The sequence below is a fragment of the Lepidochelys kempii genome, chromosome 4, assembly GCF_965140265.1.
Source record: "Lepidochelys kempii isolate rLepKem1 chromosome 4, rLepKem1.hap2, whole genome shotgun sequence".
In the NCBI taxonomy this organism is placed as follows: domain Eukaryota; kingdom Metazoa; phylum Chordata; order Testudines; family Cheloniidae; genus Lepidochelys; species Lepidochelys kempii.
The window spans coordinates 2,192,669-2,207,498 of NC_133259.1; the positions used below are offsets into that span (position 1 = coordinate 2,192,669).

At 48.0% G+C, this 14,830-nt stretch overlaps 1 protein-coding gene across 1 annotated transcript in view; it reads right to left on the minus strand.

Annotated features, from left to right (window-relative positions):
* Nucleotides 1–14,830, minus strand: part of IGFBP7 (insulin like growth factor binding protein 7) — a 75,314-nt gene that overhangs the window by 22,297 nt on the left and 38,187 nt on the right. The window lies entirely within an intron of this gene.

Sequence of the window (14,830 nt, forward strand, 5' to 3'; positions counted from 1 at the left end):
TCCAGCACCTCGCCATTGCTCCATACTGGGGATCGCCTGGTGTGTGGAGGCATGGTCACCTGACAGCACTCCACGCCTGGCTGAGCAAACAGGAAGGGGATTTTCAAAATTCCCAGAGAATTTAAAGGGCGGGTCTGGCAGTTGATCACCTGAGGGCAGGGCAGTAGAGTTCAAAGTGATGACCAGAGTGGCTAGAACAGGCATTGTGGGACACTTCTGGAGGCCGATCAGAGTGCAGTAACAGACCAGGGCATCCACACTGGTGCCGCAGCGCTCCCGCGGGGGCGCACAAAATGTTATTCCACTCGCCGAGGTGGAGTACCAGGAGCAGACCAGCCGCAGAGTCAGTGTGCTCTACGTGCCTTGCCAGTGTGGACGGGTAGTGAGCTAGTGCACCCAGGGCTCCTTTAATGCGCTATAACTCACAAGTGTAGCCAAGCCCTGAGTTTGGAACATAAGAACATAAGAACGGCCATACTGGGTCAGACCAATGATCCATCCAGCCCAGTATCCTGTCTACTGACAGTGGCCAATGCCAGGTGCCCCAGAGGGAGTGAACCTAACAGGTAATGATCAAGTGATCTCTCTCCTGCCATCCATCTCCACCCTCTGACAAAGAGAGGCTAGGGACACCATTCCTTACCCATCCTGGCTAATAGCCATTAATGGACTTAACCTCCATGAATTTATCCAGTTCTCTTTTAAACCCTGTTATAGTCCTAGCCTTCACAACCTCCTCAGCAAGGAGTTCCACAGGTTGACTGTGCGCTGAGTGAAGAAGAACTTCCTTTTATTTGTTTTAAACCTGCTACCCATTAATTTCATTTGGTGGCCCCTAGTTCTTATATTATGGGAACAAGTAAATAACTTTTCCTTATTCACTTTCTCCACACCACTCATGATTTTATAGACCTCTATCATATCCCCCCTTAGTCTCATCTTTTCCAAGCTGAGAAGTCCTAGCCTCTTTAATCTGTCCTCATATGGGATCGGTTCCAAACACCTAATCATTTTAGTTGCCCTTTTCTGAACCTTTTCTAATGTATATCTTTTTTGAGATGAGGGGACCACATCTGTACGCAGTATTCAAGATGTGGACGTACCATGGATTTATATAAGGGCAATAAGATATTCTCCGTCTTATTCTCTGTCCCTTTTTTAATGATAGAGTATGATGAAGTGAGCTGTAGCTCATGAAAGCTTATGCTCAAATAAATTGGTTCGTCTCTAAGGTGCCACAAGTACTCCTTTTCTTTTAGCACAGGGATAGTTGCTGATACAAGGTGTAGAGTAGGTAGGATTGACAAGATAAATTACAGCAAGGGCATGCAAAGGAGTTTACACTGTTGGTGCCTGCTTCATATGTGAACTAGGTGTGTAACAAGCTGCTGGACTGCACTGTTGGAACTACTGTATGTAAAACATCAAGGCCAAGTTTCTGCTGTCAGCAGCACCGGTATAAATCTGGAGTAGCTCCAATGGCTTCTGGGATGTTGCTTTGGATTTATACATTGTAACGGACAACAGAATTTGGCAGAGAAAGAAAGAAAGAAAGAAAGAAAGAAAGAAAGAAAGAAAGAAAGAAAGAAAGAAAAGCTTCCTTAGATGCTTCTGGGACAAACTCAGTGGGGATGTAAGGTGGGGGAAGTCAAACAGCACGTCAATTGATCATTCAGTGGATGTGTGAAATGAGGGTAATATCACCAGTTTGGCATTTAGTCAGGACCAAATTCAGACCTCCCATAGGTGCCGCACATCTGGCTGACCTCAACAGTAGCTGTGCCTGTTGAATTTGGTCAACACGGAATGCCAAGTCTGTATGTGACCATATATATCATAGTGCACCCATGCAGGGGGCTGAGTTAAGGCTGCATAAATGCTTGACTTTGGAATCTAAATTATGTTTTTTTAAGGGAGGGCTTTGTTTTATTAATATAATACATAGCTCCCCCAGCACAGTAGTTCTGGAACATTTCATAGAAGCAGTCCTCTCCTGGGGGAACCTCAGTCTCCCAACCTTCCCAGCACACCATCAGCTGTGCGTCTGCAGAGCACAGCCCAAGAACTGAGGAGAACATACTAGTGCCCTATGCAATACTGACTCTACTGAAAGTTGCAAAGGAAAACGCCATTTTAGACCTATAGAAATTAAAGATGGAAAAGGCCTCTTCAGATCATCTGCTGCTTGCCAGCACACAGCCACTTTCTGCAACCTGTTACTATTGTTATTTATGTCTTTCAAACAATGGGACACCCAGAACACCCCTGAACAGAATATCCCACAGCCTAATGGATCTCACTGGGACAGGAAACTTCCTCCTGTGCAATCTGTTAGCTTTCCTACACTCCATCCCTGTGTACTAGTCACACCCCTTTGTCCCCCAGTTCTGCACCCTTCTTGGCATTTACTGTCATCACCCTTCAAATACAGGGGCTCTTCTCATAGTGAAGCCTGGGGGGTTTCACTAAAGGCTTCTCTTTAACTAAAGCCAGTCTGGCTAGCAAAACCTCCCCTCCTCTGACCCAGGAGAGGTGGCTGGGCATCTTAGGGATATCCATAAATTACATTATACCTTTTTTGGTGATTTTCAAAACTTACCTGCCCCCTTGTAAGACTTTGTAACACTGAAACAAAGACTCTGTCATGCAAAATTAAGGATCTATCTACAACACGTTAGGTAATTTATGGACAGCCCCCTGTGCAGCCATAGGGAGAGGGCCCACTCAGGAGACATAATTCTTCACTCTTAATGGGAGCGCTGGGTAATTCTCCTGACCCCTTCCTCAGCAGAGCAGAGGCCGTTTCTCCTCCGCTACAGGGTGGGTTGGTGTAGAGCAGTTGGCTGGCCACTACTGTGTTGCCTACGTGCCCCCTTGTTGGGGGTTCAGATCTTTAGGTCTGAGCAGGGATGGGTCCACTGACAGCTCTCCTGCATTGCCATGCCACCAAATTCCTCATAGGCCTGGGGCTACACTGGGGCAGGGGTTCAAACTAAGATACGCAACTTCAGCTGTGCTATTTCCATAGCTGAAGTCGAAGTATCTTAGTTCAACTTACCTGGCCATCCTCACGGAGGCGAGTCGACTGCGGCGGCTCCCCCATTGACTCCACTTACTCCTCCTGCCGAGGTGGAGTACAGGTGTCGATTCGGGGATCGATTTATAGCATCTAGCAAGACACGATAAATCAATCCCCGATAGAGCAATCACTACCTGCCAATCCGGGTCCTACTTTCCACACACTCATCACACAGAACCACAGCATTTCTGCTCAGTGGGAGGCTTTTGTGACTATAGTGTGTGTGTGGGGGGGGGCAGAATGTTAATATTTTACCTTTAGAGGACCTGACTCATCACTGTTACTCCAGCTTTACACTAGGGCAGTCAAGGGAGTACACCAGTATAAAGTGGGAGTACTGCCATGGGAACAAGGCTCAGTGTTCACTTTCAGAATGGGCCTGGGTCTCATTGCCTTTACACTCTTTCTACATGCTACTAACATTCATGATGTTATAACAAGACTTGCAATATTTCCTTAGAGCCCCAACACTTGGAGTCCTGTGACTACATGGAAATTGCAGCTCCCATTTAAAATAAATAAAAAAAGGTAGATCGTTTCTAGTCTTCATGGTAGTGGAGAAAAGCTTGAAAATGTGACCCCTAAGGACTCAAAAACTGGAAGGCAAATTCAGTAAAAGCATGTTGGGGGAATAGGGGATGCCGGTAAGTCAAAAATTCCAGTTAACTAAGAGGGAGGGAGTTTGGGTGTGGGAGGGGGGCTCAGGGCAGGGGGTTGGGGCGTGGGAGGGGTTTTGGGGTGCTGGATCTGGTCGGTGCTCACCTTGGGCAGCTCCCCAGTGACATGTCCTTGCTGCTCCTAGGCGGGGGCGTGGCCAGGCGGCTCTGTGCGCTGCCTCTGCCCGCAGGCGCCGCCCCCACCGCTCCCATTGGCCGGGGTTCCCAGCCAATGGGAGCTGCAGAGCCAGTGCTCGGGGCGGGGTGAGGGCAGCGCATGGAACCCCTGTGGCTGTTCCTCCACTTAGGAGCAGCACGGACATGTTGCCGCTTCCGGGGAACCATGCGGAGCCAAGTAGAGAGCCTGCCAGCCCTGCACCAACTGGACTTTTAATGGGTATCAGAAATGCTCATTTCTAGAGCTTTTTGGTTGGTAAAGTGCCAGATAACACAGCTTTTACTGTAATAAGGACCTGACATTTGTTATTTTAAAAATCTCCTGATTTTTAAGATAATCTCCTTATTTTCCAGGGGTCTGACTCATGATTTGTGAATGCCTGGGATCGGTCATACTGGTTGTTACATCCGTGTAACTCCACTGCAGTCAAGGGAGCTGATCCTCACGTACACAGGTATCAGCAACTGGAGAATCAGGCCCAATATCTTTACAACCAGAAGGACAGGGGCCTCCTGTCCCTTCCCACATGAGAGCAGAAAGCAAGAGAAGAAATCTGGCCCAGGCTATCACAGAGCAACAGCTTGTTCTAAGCCTTTGATTTGGAGAGAGCAAAGGAGAACACCTGTTTCCTGGCTGCAATAGCTGCTGGTAGTCTGAGTTACTATCTCCCCTCCTGTGTTCACTGCCTGGAGAGGGCCAGAACAGGCTTTCAAAAGCAGCAGCTGGCAGAAGGAGGGGGAGAGAATTCCAAACCAAATCTTGCCCAGAAGAAGACAGGATCCCCTTGATTATACACTTGGAGAAAGGAATTGTTCTCCCCACTCTCCCCTAAACTTCTGGGCTGTGCTCATAGCATTCAAGCTCAAATGCACTGGGAACACTGGAGGGAAGACTCACATACTGCAGTGCGGGTCATGGCCAGCATTTGGTCTACTTATTTTATTTTACAAAATAGTGTTGTGATTGCAATACAGATAATGCAGGAATGTGCTCAGGAATCCACTGCCTTTGGCTGGAAAGCCTAGTTTTGAAATTGAATTTGGAGAGGTTATGACCTTTTGTCCTGATTTACTTGGTCTGGGCCTGAAGCCGGTAAGGGAGTGAGTGTCCCCAAGAGATGCACAAATGTCATGAGAAGAAGCAGCTCTTCAAAACAGAAGGAACTGATGCCTCTTGGGTCTTTTGTTTGTCAGACCCTAGCATCCAAGACTCATCAGATGCCCCAAAATCATGATTGGCTTAAAAATCATCAGATTTAAGATAATAATAATGAACAAAAAGAAGTCAGGATGCTTTCTGATGTTTTATCCATTAGGAAAAGCTGCTTGGCCCCAATCTATGTGAGATCATCACAATTCAGCCTTAAACATGCCCAGGAAAGCAGAAGGCCCCCTTGTCCATCAATCGGAGGGGTCTCTGCTTATCCTCTCCTATCCACTGGCTTAGCAGTTGCCTCACTCACATTCCCTCTCCATGCTCCCGTACAGTCTGCTCTCCCTGCCTGGATTCACTTGACCCACATCTTTCCTCCCACAGAATCCTACTCTTCATCATTCTCCCTCTCTGACCCACTCCATCTCCTCACAATGACTGTGCCCCTCCATCTCCACACACCGCCCTACTTTTGTGCACCCTTCCATCTCCTCATGCCTCCCCTGCACCATTCCATCTCCTCATGCCCCCTGCCCCGCACCCCTCCATCCCCTCACACTGCCACTCTCCCCTGCACCCCTCCATCTCCTCATGCCTCCAGCCCTGTACCCCTCCATCTCCTCACACTGCCCCCTCCATTGCACCCCCCATCTCCTAATGCCCTCCCCCTGCTTCTCTGTATCCCATTTATTTCCTCCTGCTCCCTGCGTCACATCTGCACCCCCTCCATTCCTCATGCTGCCCCACTCCCCTGCACTCCCTCTGTCCCCCACAATCACCCCTTCCCTCTGCCCCAGGGAGAGTGCGGTTGGGGAATGCAGCACAGACTATGCTTAGGGCCCTACCAAATTCACAGTCCATTTTAGCCAATTTCACAGTCATAGGATTTTAAAAATTGTAAATTTCATTATTTCAGCTATTTACATCTGAAATTTCATGGAGTTGTAATTGTAGAAGGCCTGACCCAAAAAGGAGTTGTGGGGGGGCTCACAAAGTTATTGTGGGGGGGGGGGTTGCGGTACTGCTACCCTTACCTGTGCACTGCTGCTGGCAGCGATGTTGCCTTCAGAGCTGGGCAGTCGGAGAGCAGTGGCTGCTGGCCAGGAGCCCATCTCTGAAGGCAGAGCCACCGCCAGCAGTAGTGCAGAAGGAAGGATGGCCTGGTATGGTATTGCCACCCTTCCTTCTGCGCTGCTGCCTGCAGAGCTGGGCCCTCAGTCAGCAGCCACCACGGTCCAGCTTCCCAGCTCTGAAGGCAGCAGTGCAGAAGTAAGGGTGGCATGATATGGTATTGCCACCCTTAGTTCTGCGCGGCTGCTGGTGGGGCGCTGCCTTCAGAGCTGGGTGCCTGGCCAACAGTCACCGCGCTACGGCCGCCCAACTCTGAAGGCAGCGCAGAAGTGAGGGTGGCAATACCGCAACCCCCCTTCAACTCCCTTTTGGGTCAGGACCCCCAATTTGAGAAACGCTGGTCTCCCTTGTGAAATCTGTATAGTATAGCATAAAGGCACACAAAAGACCAGATTTTGCAGTCCCTGATGTGTTTTTCATGGCCCTGAATTTGGTAGGGCCCTAACTATGCTTCTTCCCTCACCTCCTCCATCTGATTTCCACTTGCATTTACTTCCCTGAGAAAGTGCAATAGTAAGTTAGACTCTGATCCTGCAAAGGCTTAAGTATATCTTTACTCTTGTGAGTAGCCCCATTGACTTCAACAGGACTACTCACATTAGTAAAGTGACTTGCTTTCTTAAGTCTTTGCAGGGCTGGAATCTTGGCTGGGGTCGAGAGCAATCCTACCCGAGTATAGGGTGAATGGACTGGCCCAGGGCCCCTTTGCAGCACTGCCATCTAGGATCTTGCAGTAGCATCTGAATTCTCTCCTAGAATCCAGCAACATTTGAGAGGCTGACTACTCAGGCAAAGAACCAGAGAACCAAAGAACCACTAATTCTGACTTAGCCAAATAGAATCCAGGAAATCCGCCTTGTGTGTCTATAAAAAAGTGGCATCCGATGAAGTGAGCTGTAGCTCACAAAAGCTTATGCTTAAATAAATTTGTTAGTCTCTAAGGTGCCACAAGTCTTCCTTTTCTTTTTGTGAATACAGACTAACACGGCTGCTATTCTGAAACCTATAAAAAGGTGAAGTGTGTAATGGCTACTGAAACATGGTCATGTGCATGAGCGAGAAGTGCTAGTTCAGTACACAGAGAAGCACCGTGAGGAGCACTCTCATCAGGTGCCTTACATTTTTCATTAAACCTTAGTAAATGCTCTAAACTTTAATCAAGTAGAGCAGTGACATTTCTACTTCTGATTACAAACACAATTCACAACAACTTCCTTTGGACTGGACAACTGCAGGCTGCACTTCACAATCTTACTATTCTTATGTGACTTAATTGGTGTGATGATTCAACCATGTTAAATTATGTGTTCACTGTGGTTTCTGATCATCCAAATGTAGGGGACAATGAGGAAGATAGTCCCATCACGTAACCCGGTTTGCCTTAATGAGAATGAAAGGTGCAAATCTTTTGTACCTACAGAATACATCCTTAGCTGAAATAAAGTAGTCATAGCTGAAAGAGGGTTCTCACTAAAACTAGCACTGGATTTTTCACACTACTAATTATTTTTAAAAACAAATAGGCATTATTGGCCTTGTTGGTGGTGATGGAGAGTGGCTAGTTATAGCTCTAGTGAGGTCATACACTCTGGAAGAGAAACCAGGCAGCCTGTAGCTCAGCTTTCTCAGGCTTTTATGGAGCTATTTGTCTACCTTGTGTAAAAATAGAAGTAGCAGACAAAAAATAAATAAATAACCTTAAAAGGCTATCTATCTCATCTCCCTGCCAAAGCAAACCATTTTCTATGCTATGGAGTCTAGCTTTAAATATCTCCGGAAAAGGTCTGTACACCACACCCTTTGGGAGACTGTTTCACAGGCTAATATTCATTTAGATCACAGCAGTGTTTAGAGACCCCGGCCAACATTTAGGCCCCATTGTGGTAATCACTGTACAAACACACAGGAAAAGACTATCCCTGCCACAAAGAATTTACAGTCCATCCAGACAAAGGATGGGAGCGGAAGCAGAGAGAGAATGGGACTTGCCCAGTAGCAGAACTGGAAACAGAACCAAGGCCTCCTAAGTCCCCAGTCCATTCAATCATGCTTCTGCTCTGTACTGTTAGGATTCAATATACTGGTAGGATTTTTCCCTAATAGTCTGCCTAAATTATCCTATGTCTCCTAGTTCTAGCCCCTTGAACCAATTTATTGGCATTTAAACGCTTCAGAACGTGAAATTACTATGTCCCCATTTTAGCGGTGGCTTGGCCAATATAAATCTTAATGTCTTAATTTTTCTTCAGCAACTATCCCCACTGCCTGCTATCCTGTCTCCCTCTCCAGCTCACTCCTAGGGCTTTTGTTCTCATCTTCCAACGCCTTCCCATTTATCCCTATTTTTCTGGTAATAAGGTGCCCATACTAGACTGTTCCAGAGCCATTTGACAGCATCTAGGATAGAAATATCTTTGGCATTTCATTTCCTTAAGCCTGGCACTTGGATGACATGTAGTTATTTCTTAGCAGAGTTTACTGTTTGAACCTTCATCTCTCCCCACCACTGTTTGAACCTTCATCTCTCCCCACCAACATTGGCTCAAGGTCTGACTAAATCCAGAGTTTGAACTGTTGTCAGTATTAACATAATTTAAAGCCAGATGAAAGCAAAGACAAAAATATCAGGAGAACAGCATCCTACAGAAAACGCAGCTGGCAGAGGTAAAATACACATGCACATCTCCTGTATACTGTAGGTCAGGGGTGGGCAAACTACAGCCCGCGGGCCAGATCCGGCCCCTCAGGACTTTGGATCCGGCCCGCGGGATTGCCCCCGTGCTGCTCTCAGAAGCGGCCGGCACCATGTCCCTGCGGCCCCGGGAGGGGAGGGTGTTGCCTCCAGGCACCGGCCCCCCCGGCTCCCATTGGTCGGGAACGGGGATCCGCGGCCAATGGGAGCTTCGGCAGAGGTACCTGGAGGCATGGTAAGGGCAGCGCTCGGAGCCCTGTGCCCCCCTACCCCCGAGGGCTGTGCAGAGGTGTGGTGCCGGCTGCTTCCCGGAGCGGCGCAGCGTGGGGCCAGGGCAGGCCGGCAGGCAGGGAGCTTGCCCTGGCCCTGGTGCATGCCGCTGCCACCCCGGAGCTGCTTTAGGTAAGCGGCGCTGGGCCGGAGCCCGAACCCCTCCTGCACACCGCACCCTTCCCCAACCCTCTGCCCTAAGCACCCTGTTGCATCCCGCACCCCTCCTGCACCCCAAGCCCTGCCGCATGCCTCCTGCACCCCAACTCCCTGCTCTGAGCCCCCTCATACATCCCCTCATACCTCCTCTGCCCCAATCCCTTGTCCTGAGCTCCTTTCTGCACACTGCACCCCCTCCCACACCCCACACTCCCTCCCGCACCCCAGCCCCCTGCCCCAGGCCTGCATACAATTTGCCCACCCCTGCTGAAGGTACACACAGCAAAAAATTTGCCCACCTCTGCTGTAGGTATACACAGACATAGAGGGTCAAATCCTGCCCTTATTCACCTGCTGCTGAAGTTAATGGGGCTGCAGGCATGCAGCTGAGTCCAAAATTCATCCTCTGGACAAAATCCATCCTTGATATAACTCAAATGATGCCAGTGGAGTTATATCAGAGATGAATTTGGATCAATGGGCCTGATTCTCTACTGCCTTGTACTCCTTGTGGAGTTGTTTCACAGCTGTCTGTAAGGGAGTGTGGGTCTCAAACCCAGGTCTGTGGGTCCCCAGGCAGTCCCCATATGGCTGCCACCACCTGGCAGCTCCATGAACCAGCAGGAAGTGTGGGCTGGTGGACCCTAGCTCACCAGAGGCACCGCCCATGAAGCACCTGATTGGAAGAGATATCCAGCCTCTCCAACTGACTCAGATTTGCTATTTAATTTGCTAAATTGTCAGACGGAGGCACAAGAAGTTGTCTGAGGTTAATTCCTAGCTGGCTGCTATATTAGACCTGCTTTCTTGCCTGACTCCAGAGCTTTGTCTTATTCCTGATTCCTGCCTTCCTGGCTTGTTCCAGATCCTGCCTTCTATGCCCCCCACCTGTGGCTACTGACTCCAGCTCCAACCCTTGGCTTGACTCCTGACTGACCCCCAGCTCCAGTTCCAGGCTCCCAACTCCTGCTCTGAACACCACTGCTCTGACTACAGGGTCTGACCACCTGCCTCCTGGTCCATGACACTCCAAGGTGAGCCTCAAGGGGGGATAAAACACTACCACTTTCATTTGTGTGTGTGTAAATGACTCACGGAGGTGCAAGTGAGTGGAGAACCAGTCCCAGAAAGCTGCAAGAGACCATTCAAGGCAAAGTGGGCAGTTAACACCTCTGAAGCTGTACAATAAAGGAGATTTAGTGGACTGCAGATTGCTGTAATAAGCCATAAATCGAGTGCCTTTATTGATTCCATGATTTTTAGTGTCTAGCAAAGTTATTAATTTAAGTTCCCAGGCTCATCTTTTTAAGGTGTTATGGGGTTTCCTTTGAGAATGCGGACTGAGAGGTCAGGTATAGAGTGAAGGCTTTGTGAAAAGCGTATTTTCCAAGGGACGGAACTTCTGCCCCACCAAAGAACCTGATGCCATACTAACATGTGGAGAGAGAGAATTTTTTCACCGACTCCAGTCAAATAATTCTTTCACAGCAATGATGACCCCACCCACAACTACCAGGTCCACATCGACAGTCATAAGAAAAAAGAATAATCTGATTGGACACCCCATAGTGGATGAAACCACCCACTTGATTATTACATTGACTGTTTCAGGAAAAAAAATAGACTGTGAAATCCTTAATAAACATCACATCCACCACAATCTCTCCACTGCCCAGAGGACAGCTATACAATCCCTGAAATCCAACCTCCACACAGTGATGAAAGGGGGTGGAAAAAGGGGGCACCATTATAGTCCTCACATCAATGAGGCTGGCCAACAACTCTCAGACACCACCTACTGTAAAAAAGTCAAAGAAGACCCCACACCACACTTCACCCAGGAATAACAGGATCTCATCAAATCCTTCCCAAATCAACTCCAAGAGAAACTTAACAATCTCATCCCCCATGAACCCAACTCACGGACTGTCTACATGCATCTCAAGATATACAAACAAGGGAGCCCAGGCAGACCCATCATATCTGGCCATGGTACTGTAAGTGAAGGAATATCAGGACTCATAGAAACCAACCTCAAACCACTCACCACACAAAGGGCCAGTTTCCTCCAGGACACAATTGACTTCCTTCAGAAACTCCACAACATTAACAACCTTCCTCAGAACACAATCCTTGCCACCATGGATGTCACTTCCTTATATACCAACATCCCTCACAATGACAGCATAGCTGCCTACCTCAAATATTTACAAGACTATGGGCAACCATCAGATATCTACCCCAAGCACATCACCAACTCATCCATTTCATCCTCACCCATAACAATTTTATATTCTACAACAAACACTTTGTCCAAACCACGGGAACAACCAAGGGTACCAGGAAGGCTCCCCAGTATACCAACCTCTTCATGAGCCACCTTGAGGAAGAATTTCTGGACAAATGCACCATGAAACCAAGGACATACCTGAGATACACCAATGATATTTTCATTCTTTGGAAAGCCGACCTAAACTCCCTCACAGATTTCCACCACAACTTCAACCACCACCACCCACCCATTAAACTCTCACTGGAACACTCTCACAGCAGCATCAATTTCCTGTACACCACGATCAGCTTCAACAATGGAACCTACAGACAACTATGTACAAGAGACCCACAGCTTGCCACACTTACCTTCACAGATCCAGTAACCACACCAAACAAACCAAGAAACATGATCTCTACAGCCATGCGCTCAGATACCACAGAATATGCTCTGACAGAAAGTCCAGGGTACACACCTTAATGCACTTAAAATCACCTTCATCATACAAAGACATTCCACCAGAAAAGTAGATCGCACATACAAATATCCCAAGAGAACCTGCTTCAATACAGGAAACTTCCCCCCATCACGCACCCCTACCACTCTGAAACCTGACACCCCTAGTTGTCACCTTCCACCCCACACTGGAACCCACATTGAGTATCTTTAAACAATTAAACTCATACTCGATGGGAACCACATCCTGAAAGAAATTTTTCCCAAACCTCCTCTTCTGGCTTTCGAATGACCCCTCAGAACATCACCAAGCTCATCATCAGAAGCAAGTTCCCCGCAGACCAAGACTCACCAGCTCAAAGCAACACCAGACGCTGCCAGAACAACAGATGCAAAACCTACAAACATATCTCCACTGCTACAATGATCAATACACCCCCACAACACACCTTTCAAGATCCAGGGGTCTTACACATGCCCATCACCACATGTGGTGTACCTCATCCACGGTATCAAATGCCCCAACAACAACTATGTGGATGAAAGCAGACAATCACTGTGCTCTCAAATGAATTCACACACAGAAATAATAGACAAAAATACCACATCACCCACTGGCAAACCCTTTTCACAAAACTACCAGTCCATACCTGACCTCTTAGTCCTCATCCTCAAAACCTGCAAAACACCTCCAGAAAACAAGCCTTGCAGACTGAATCCGTAACTTTGCTAGGCACTAAAAATCATCAGTGTCTCAACAGAGACAAAAAGAAAAGGAGTACTTGTGGCACCTTAGAGATTAACAAATTTAAAAAAAATTTCCACTCCATACAGCTAAATTCAGTGTCTTGCATAATGACAGGTTTCAGAGTAGCAGCCGTGTTAGAATACAGACTAACAAATTTGTTAGTCTCTAAGGTGCCACAAGTACTCCTTTTCTTTTTGCGAATACAGACTAACAGGCTCCTACTCTGAAACCTGTCAATAGAGACACTGGATTTATGGCTCATTACAACAATCTATAACCCACTAACCCTTCTTTGCCCTATAACTGCAGACGTGTTAATGGGCCACTTCACCTTGAATGGTCTCTTGCAAGATATAACTCCTTCTGCTTAATTTGTTCCACCTTGAATTTAGCTGTGACACTCTGAGTACCTTTCCCAGACCCGAAGAAGAGCTCTATGTAAGCTTTAAAGCTTATGTCTTTCACTGACTAAAGTTGGTCCAATAAAAGATATTAATTCACCCACATTGTGTCTCTAATATCCTGTGACCAACATGGCTACAACATTGCAAATTTATATATAAGTGGACTCGCAACCTAAAGGAAGTGGAAATCATTTACCACATGCTCCGAATGCATGAGATTAGCTGCTCTCCAGACAAACTTCCAGGGCTCTAAGTAGCATCAGCTAAAATTAAATCTAGGAACAAAAGCAGGAAGCTGGGAATTCTCTATTTTCATGATGGGTTTTGATTTTATTTTGCACCCACACACTCAAAAAAATCTGTCTCTAAAAATAACCATTCCATTTTATTTCGCAAGCTGCTAAGAAGCCATTTTCACTTAGAAATGACTTTATATGGAGAAGCAGAGTCTTTTGTAAACAGCATCTGCCAGTTTTGTTTTCAATACCCTCAACTTGCTCTTTCCAGAGCACGGCTCAAAAAGGGAAACAGTCAACTTGAAATCTAGGCAGTCTCAAATAGTCAAACTGTGACTAAGGGTCAGTACCGGGTTTACTATGGTGCCAATAGTGCCATGCTCACACTCAGAAGGGACCCTGGCACCCGGACTGTGGTCCTGCCTCTCCCACTCCACCTGTGCTCTGCCCTGAGGCCCAGCCCCTGCTCGGCCTCTTCCCCCCGCCCCGAGGCTCCACACGCCATTCGCATGGGGGGAGTGGGGGAGAGGAGTGAGCAGTGGATGGGAGGGAGAGGAGCAAGCAGTGGCTGGAGAGAGCGGCAGAGAGGAGCGAGCAGGGGTGAAGGGAGGAGGGGGCAGAGAGGAGCAAGCGGCAGGCAGAGCCTGGCGGGGGGGAGGGGGCAGGGCCACGGTCCAGGTGCTGGGGCCCACAAAAGATTAATCTGGCCCTGCTCAGGGTGTGTCCACACTTCCAAGAAAGGTGTGTTGTTAACTTGGGTTCTATAGTAGTGAATGCACAGCAATCTGGGGTTTAACTTGGGTTAGCAGAGTGAGTTAAAACCTACAGGGCCGCCTGGAGTTGAACTTGTGCTGCTAACCTAAATTCACAACCAAATCGCCCTGTCTTCACTGTTATTTTAATGTGGCCAGCTAACCTGAGCTAAGAGCACACTTTTTTTTTTCTTTTCTTCAGTATAGACATACCCTGACTCATAGTTTGGTTCCTACCTGGCCCATCCCTTACTCAGCTGGACTGGATGGTTTCAATCCAGCCTTACAGAGGGAAAAGAGTGAGTCTGGCTGTACCAATTAATCTCAAACGCACAGGGTAACTACTCTGACCACTGGGTCTGTCTCTAATCTTGTTGAGTTCTAGACATAGGCGCTGACTCTGTGTGCACTCTAGCCCTGGAGCACCCATGGAAAAAAAATAGTGGGTGCTCAGTGAGCAGCTCCTTCCTCTCTCCCCCCAGTGCCTCTCACCCGCTGGCTATTAGCTGTTCAGCAGCATACAGGAGGGGGAGGAGCGGGAGCTGGAAGAGGCAGGGGGAGGGGGCGGGAAAAGGCAGGGTGGGGGAAGAGGTGGAGTGAGCATGGGACCTGGGGTGGGAGTCGAGCACCTCCCGGGAACTCAGA